The 7,867-nt window shown below is 41.4% G+C and overlaps 1 non-coding gene across 1 annotated transcript; it reads left to right on the forward strand.

Annotated features, from left to right (window-relative positions):
* Positions 1-6,805: 6,805 nt before the first annotated feature.
* Positions 6,806-6,908, forward strand: LOC139184255 (U6 spliceosomal RNA). Its single transcript, XR_011567849.1, has one exon. It is a non-coding gene; the product is annotated as a U6 spliceosomal RNA (small nuclear RNA).
* Positions 6,909-7,867: the final 959 nt, after the last annotated feature.

The following is a 7,867-nucleotide window of genomic DNA, read 5'->3' on the forward strand; positions in this document are numbered from 1 at the left end:
TGTGTTCAGGGAGGAGGGTCAAAGCTTTCTCTCCATGCTGCTGAGAGCAGAGACCAAGGGTTCTTGGCATTTTGCTTAGGGTTCACCTTAGTGAGTTCTTAGTTGAGCAGAGGTTGTCCTGGAGACTCATTTGGGATTGTGTACAGGAATTTGAGGCTAAGAGGCTGGTACTGTGGGAAGAGAGAGGAGCAGACCCAGCCCGTGGCAAGAGGAAGTGTGAGGAGGAAAGATGGCCAGTGAGGCCTGCACAGAGGGGCTTTTGCAGACACTGCAGTTCTGATGCTGTATCCTGTTGTAAACCTGGAGGGGCAGAGTGAGCCCAGACGGACAGCACGTTTACTTACTGTGCTTTGCCCTGTGGAGCCTGATGCTAGCTCTCGACTGTTAGCATCAGAACTGAACTGCAGGATTGCACTCTGGCTTAATAATCCCAGTGTAAATGTGGAATTGAGCATGTATGCAAGGGGGCAGCAGCCTCTGTTCCTTGGTGAGGGCCATGGTAGTATAACCTAGGGCTCCCCCAATAGCTCCCTGTGCCCTCTCACGTGAGCCGTGATTGAGACTGAGTTATTTGGTGAGAAAACCCCTTGGAAATCTGGGAAGGACTCAGGCAGCAGTTTAGTCACAGACCTTCATGCTTTTTGTCCTAAAAGCCTTGTAGAACAATGAGTACCCTGAACTTTCCTCCATATCTCAATAACAACATGAAACGGCACCTTTGGTGAATCTAGGAGACAGAGGAGAGCTCCAAGCTGGAATTACATTTAACTGCAGTCAAAAGCTCTCACAGTTGATCACTAGGCCTGGCAGAGAAGAAGGGGCAGTGGGGAAGAGTCTAACAAGAACTTCCTAGAAGGAGAAGGTCTTACTCCGAGGAGGAGCTGCTGTAATAAAGACTGAAAATCAGTTGGAGGAGGTTGAGAGAAGATGTAGATGGGCCTGGAGGGCGTCTAGATGTGGCCAACCTAGGAATAACTGCTTTAGGAAAAGAGTGGGTCCCTGGAAGGCAGACTCAGTGTTCCTTGGAGACAGCAGTTACTGATAAAGGAACTGAAGATGCTTAGAGGTTGGGAAGAAACCCTTCTGTAGTTTAGTTTGCTCTCCTTTTTTCAGCGTTTTGAGGTAGACCATTAGGTTATTGGGAGAAGGCAATGGCAACTCACTCCAGTGTTCTTGCCTGGAGAATCCCAGGGACGGGGGAGCCTGGTGGGCTGCCGTCTATGGGGTCGCACAGAGTCGGACACGACTGAAGCGACTTAGCAGCAGCAGCAGCAGCAGCAGCAGCAGCATTAGGTTATTGATAGGCTCTTTCTTCTCTGTTAACAAAGGTGATAACTATAAGTTTTCCTCTAAGCACTGTTTAGTTGCATACCATACGTTGTGGTATGTTGTGTCTTCATTTTTATTCATCTCAAAGCATTGTCTGGTTTTCCTTTTGACTCCTTCTTTGACCCATTTGTTGTCTAGGAGTGCGTTGTTTAGTTGTCATGTATTTGTGAGCCTTGGGGAGCCCTTCTACACTGGCAGCCTGGCTCTACAGAGAGTAGGTGAAAGAATCTGTCCTTTGTATTCACAGAAGAGGGGGCCCTGGAGCCCCAGTACTACCAACATTCAGGATTGCCCACTAACAGCTGATCCTAGAAAACAGAACTCACCAAAATATCAGTAACATAATAGGTATTATAGCACATTTATAAGAATATCATAAGAAAAATAGTGAAAAGGAAAAACAGAATTATTCTGCATATGAAGAAAACACACCAGAAAAATGTTGCTAAAGGTGGGGGAAAATTGTACCCTAACCTTCCAACATATATTAATGATAATAATAATAGCTCAGTGAAATAGTTGCAGCTTTGAAGAAAGACCACACAGCAGAAATTTAAGACCTTAGGAAAGAAGGAGCTAAACGAAAGGAAGATAGTGAACTATCTTGGTAGAAATCAGGAGAGAAACAGAAGAAAATACAAAATCAGAAATGAACACTAAATTAAAAGGAGCTTGAAAGAGAGTAGAACAGAAAGCACAATAAGGCATATAGAGGTTATCGGTGAGGAAAGAACCTGAAACAGCAATAAGGGAATGAAACAGGTTAGAGAACCAGTGAAGACGGTGAAAGACATTGAATTGGGTCAAAAGGATTATGAGGTGTCTTTAATGGAAAACTATGCTTTGGAGTGGAATGGAACACTAAACACTGCTTTCTGGATTATCCCCTCGGGGGCTGCACCTTTGTGCTATTTTATGATTTTGTAAATTGTAAATGGGGCTTCTCCGGTGGCTCAGTGGTAAAGAATCCACCAGCAGTGCATAAGGTGCAGGAGATATGGGTTTAATCCCTGGGTTGGGAAGATCCCCTGCAGGAGGAAATGGCAACCTGCTCCAGTATTCTTGCTGGGAAAATCCCATGGACAGAGGAACCAGGAAGGCTACAATCCGTAGGGCACGAACAGTTAGACAGGCCTGAGCGACTGAATATACACACACATGCAAATTGTAAATAACCAATAGCAATGCAAGTGATTTCTTTCTTTTTCTTTTTTTTGATGTGGGCCATTTAAAAAAAAGTCTTTATTGAATTTGTTACAATCTTGCTTCTGTTTTAGGTTTTGTCTTTTTGGCCATGAGGCATGTGAGATCTTCGCTCCCTGACCACCTGCATTGGAAGGCAAAGTCTTCACCACTGGAATGCCAGGGAAGTCCCCAGTGCAAATGATTTTAATCTTATATATGCAACTTAATTATTTGTGATGGAAGGAATAATTGACCCCCCATTTTTGTAGGCAGAATAATGCTCCCTGCAAAATGTACATGTCCTACTTGTAACCTGTGAATATGTTACTCTACATGGCCAAAAGGGTTTTGCAAATGTGATAAGTTAATGATCTTGAGATGAGGAGAGTCTCTTGAATTATCCAGAAGGGTCCAATGTAATCACAAGGATCCTTTTACCAGTAGGGTCAGTGTTAGAGAAGGAGATGTGACAATGGAAGCTGAAGTTGGAGTGATGCAGTCATGGACCAAAGAATGAAGGCAATCTCTTAAAGCTGGAAAAGGCGGGAAACAGATTCTCGCCTAGACCCTCTAGAAGGAAACAGACCTGAACACTCATTTTATTTTATTTATTTTAATATAAATTTATTTATTTTAATTGGAGGTTAATTACTTTACAATATTGTATTGGTTTTGCCATACATAAACATGAATCCGCCACAGGTATACACATGTTCCCCATCCCGAACCTCCCTCCCTCCTCCCTCCCCGTACCATCCTCTGGGTCATCCCAGTGCGCCAGCCCCAAGCATCCTGTATCTTGCATCAAACCTGGACTGGCGATTTGTTTCATATATGATATTATACATGTTTCAATGCCATTCTCCCAAATCATCCCCCCCTCACTCTCTCCCACAGAGTCCAAAAGACTGTTCCATGCATCTGTGTCTCTTTTGCTGTCTCGCTTACAGGGTTATTGTTACCATCTTTCTAAATTCCATATATATGCGTTAGTATACTGTATTGGTATTTTTCTTTCTGGCTTACTTCACTCTGTATAATAGGCTCCAGTTTCATCCACCTCATTAGAACTGATTCAAATGAATTCTTTTTAATGGCTGAGTAATACTCCATTGTGTATATGTACCACAGCTTTCTTATCCATTCATCTGCTGATGGGCATCTAGGTTGCTTCCATGTCCTGGCTATTATGAACAGTTCTGTGACGAACACTGGGGCACATGTGTCTCTTTCAATTCTGGTTTCCTCAGTGTGTATACCCAGAAGTGGGATTGCTGGGTCATAAGGCAGTTTTATTTCCAGTTTTTTAAGGAATATCCACACTGCTGAACACCCATTTTAGATTTCCAACCTCTAGAATTGTAAAGTAATAAATTTGTTGTTTTAAGCCAGTAAATTTGTGATTGCAGCAGTAAGAAACTAATACACCCCCCAAATGTCTATTTATATCTATTTGTAGATTCATTTTATGCTCTATGTATGTCTCTATCCTTTGAATTCTCCTTTAAGCTGGTTGCAACATCTTATTGGTTTATCATTAATCAATGAATTAAATATTTTGTATTTGCTTATTTTATATTTTATGAATTCATGATTTCACTTTTTTAAAAAAGTAAATTTTGACAAGTAATTGTTGCCAAGACCATTTAATAGCGAAAGAGCAGTCTTTTCAATAGTGCTGTGAAATGGTGCTGGGAAAACTAGGTATCAACATGCAAAAGAATGAACTGTACCCTTGTCTAACACCATATGCAAGAATTAAGTTAAAATGGATACAACACCTAAGTGTAAGAACTGAAACTGTAAAACACTTTTTTATTTTATTTTTTTGTCCATGTGGCTTGCAGGATCTCAGTTCCCTGACCAGAAACTGAGCCTGGACCACAGCAGTGAAAGGGCAGAACCCTAACACTAGACCACTAGGAAGCTCCCAACTATAGAACTCTTAGATGACAACATAGGGGAAATTTTCATGACACTGGATTTGGTAATGATTTCTTGGATATGACACTAAAGGCAAAAAAAGAAAACAAATGGCCAAACTAGATTTCATCAGAGTTAAAAACTTTCATGCATCAAAGAATACCAGCAACAAAGTAAAAAAGTGGGAAAAATATTTGCAAACACCTATTTGACTGTGTGGATCACAATAAACTGGAACATTCTGAAAGAGATGGGAATACCAGACCACCTGATCTGCCTCTTGAGAAATCTGTATGCAGGTCAGGAAGCAACAGTTAGAACTGGACATGGAACAACAGACTGGTTCCAAATAGGAAAAGGAGTACGTCAAGGCTGTATATTGTCACTCTGTTTATTTAACTTATATTCAGAGTACATCATGAGAAACGCTGGACTGGAAGAAACACAAGCTGGAATCAAGATTGCCAGGAGAAATATCAATAACCTCAGATATGCTGATGACACCACCATTATGGGAGAAAGTGAAGAGGAACTAAAAAGCCTCTTGATGAAGGTGAAAGTGGAGAGTGAAAAAGTTGTCTTAAAGCTCAACATTCAGAAAACGAAGATCATGGCATCCGGTCCCATCACTTCATGGGAAATAGATGGGGAAACGGTGGAAACAGTGTCAGACTTTATTTTTTGGGCTCCGAAATCACTGCAGATGGTGACTGCAGCCATGAAATTAAAAGACGCTTACTCCTTGGAAGGAAAGTTATGACCAACCTAGATAGCATATTCAAAAGCAGAGACATTACTTTGCCAACAAAGGTCCGTCTAGTCAAGGCTATGGTTTTTCCTGTAGTCATGTATGGATGTGAGAGTTGGACTGTGAAGAAGGCTGAGTGCTGAAGAATTGATGCTTTTGAACTGTGGTGTTGGAGAAGACTCTTGAGAGTCCCTTGGACTGCAGGGAGATCCAACCAGTCCATTCTGAAGGAGATCAGCCCTGGGATTTCTTTGGAAGGAATGATGCTAAAGCTGAAACTCCAGTACTTTGACCACCTCATGCAAAGAGTTGACTCATTGGAAAAGACTGATGCTGGGAGGGATTGGGGGCAAGAGGAGAAGGGGACGAAAGAGGATGAGATGGCTGGATGGCATCACTGACTTGATGGACGTGAGTCTGAGTGAACTCCGGGCGTTGGTGATGGACAGGGAGGCCTGGCGTGCTGCAATTCATGCGGTCGCAAAGAGTCATACATGACTGAGCGACTGATCTGATCTGATCTGATTTGATAACAAAGTATATGGAGAACTCCTAAAATTCAATAACAAACCCCCCAAACAACCCAATTCAAAAATAAGCAAAATACTTGAATGGACCTCTATCCAAAGAAGATACAGAAATGTCTAGTAAGCACTTGGAGAGATGCTTAATATCAGTAATCATGAAGGAAATGCAAATACAAATCACAATGAGATATCACTTCACACTTATCAGAATGGCTATGATAAAACAGAAAACAAGTGTTGGTATGGACATGGAGAAAACGAAACCATTGTGCATTGCTAGTAGGAATGTAAAATAGATTTGATTATATTTAAAAAGAATCTTCCACCCTGCTTATGGAAAGATGGAGTCGATGTACTTTTTCCTATTATTTCTGTTAAGTACAACTAAAGCTCCTGGAAGATGTATATAAAATGAACACAAGAAGACTCTGAAAGGTAGAGAGATAGAAGCCAACAAAGTAAAGGACTCAACAAAGCCTGCTCTCTGTGGTCAAAGGACCAGAAAGATATAGCCTAGCAAGACATAAAACTTTTAGACAATAACTACTCTGCTTCAGCCAGACTCCGCAGGAAACAATGATGGTCCCACCCACTCTGTGTCAGCAGAGGTCACGAGGAGAGCCTAGACATCCGTTCTTGCTTGCATGCTGTCACTTCAGTTGTGTCCAGCTCTTTGCGACCCTCTGGCCTACACTCCTGTGTCCATGAGATTCTCCAGGCATGAATGCTGGAGTGGGTCTCCATGCCCTTCTCCAGAGGATCTAGACTTCTTCTTTTGCCATGCTGTAATGAGGTGGCTCAATCGATGCCTCCATTAGTAGGGTGCTAGCAGAGAAGGCCAAGTGAGGAGCCAAGACTTCTATACGTGCTGGGTGAGAAACGAAACATTGCCAATTATGAACATGCTGGAAACAAATGAAAAAATAGGGCGTCTCAGCAAGAAATAGAAACTATAAAGAACTCTGAAAAATTTTATACCTAAATGTGCAGTAACAACAACAAAAACCTCAACAACTGGCCTAAGAGTAGGATGGAGTGGATAGGGGAAAGAATCAATTAAATCAGTTAACTTAAAGATAGAATGATATAGTGCTTGCTTTAGCAACATATATACTAAAATTGGAATGATACAGGGAAGATGAGCACAGCCCCTCAACAAGGATGATGTGCAGATTTGCGAAGTGTTCCATATTTTAAAAAAAGATAGGGTGGAGATTCCTTAAAAAACTGGAAATAGAACTGCCTCATGATCCAGCAATCCCACTGCTGGGCATACACACTGAGGAAACCAGAAGGGAAAGAGACACGTGTACTCCAATGTTCATCGCAGCACTGTTTGTAATAGCCAGGACATGGAAGCAACCTAGATGTCCATCAGCAGATGAATGGATAAGAAAGCTGTGGTACATATACACAATGGAGTATTACTCAGCCATTAAAAAGAATTCATTTGAATCAGTTCTAATGAGGTGGATGAAACTGGAGCCTATTATACAGAGTGAAGTAAGCCAGAAAGAAAAATACCAATACAGTATACTAACGCATATATATGGAATTTAGAAAGATGGTAACAATAACCCTGTGTATGAGACAGCAAAAGAGACACTGATGTATGGAACAGTCTTATGGACTCTGTGGGAGAGGGAGAGGGTGGGAAGATTTGGGAGAATGGCATTGAAACATGTAAAATATCATGTATGAAACGAGATGCCAGTCCGGGTTCAATGCATGATACTGGATGCTTGGGGCTAGTGCACTGGGACGACCCAGAGGGATGGTATGGGGAGGGAGGAGGGAGGAGGGTTCAGGATGGGGAGCACATGTATACCTGTGATGGATTCATTTTGATATTTGGCAAAACTAATACAATTATGTAAAGTTTAAAAATAAAATTAAAAAAAAAAGAAATACATTATCCAATTGAAATAACGGGGAGAAAATAAAGTGGTGGAAAAAAGAATAGAACTTCAGAGATGTGTGGGCTTCTAACAGAGATCTAAAATTTATGCCATCAGAGTCCCAGGAAAGGAGAAGACATGGAACTGAAAATATTTGAAGAAATAATGGCTGAAAGATTCTTAAATTTGGCAAAAAACAAAAACAAAACCCAACCAAACAAACAAAAACAAAACACCTGAATGTACAATGAGAAACT

Source organism: Bos indicus, chromosome 7 (assembly GCF_029378745.1).
Source record: "Bos indicus isolate NIAB-ARS_2022 breed Sahiwal x Tharparkar chromosome 7, NIAB-ARS_B.indTharparkar_mat_pri_1.0, whole genome shotgun sequence".
Classification (NCBI taxonomy): Eukaryota; Metazoa; Chordata; class Mammalia; order Artiodactyla; family Bovidae; genus Bos; species Bos indicus.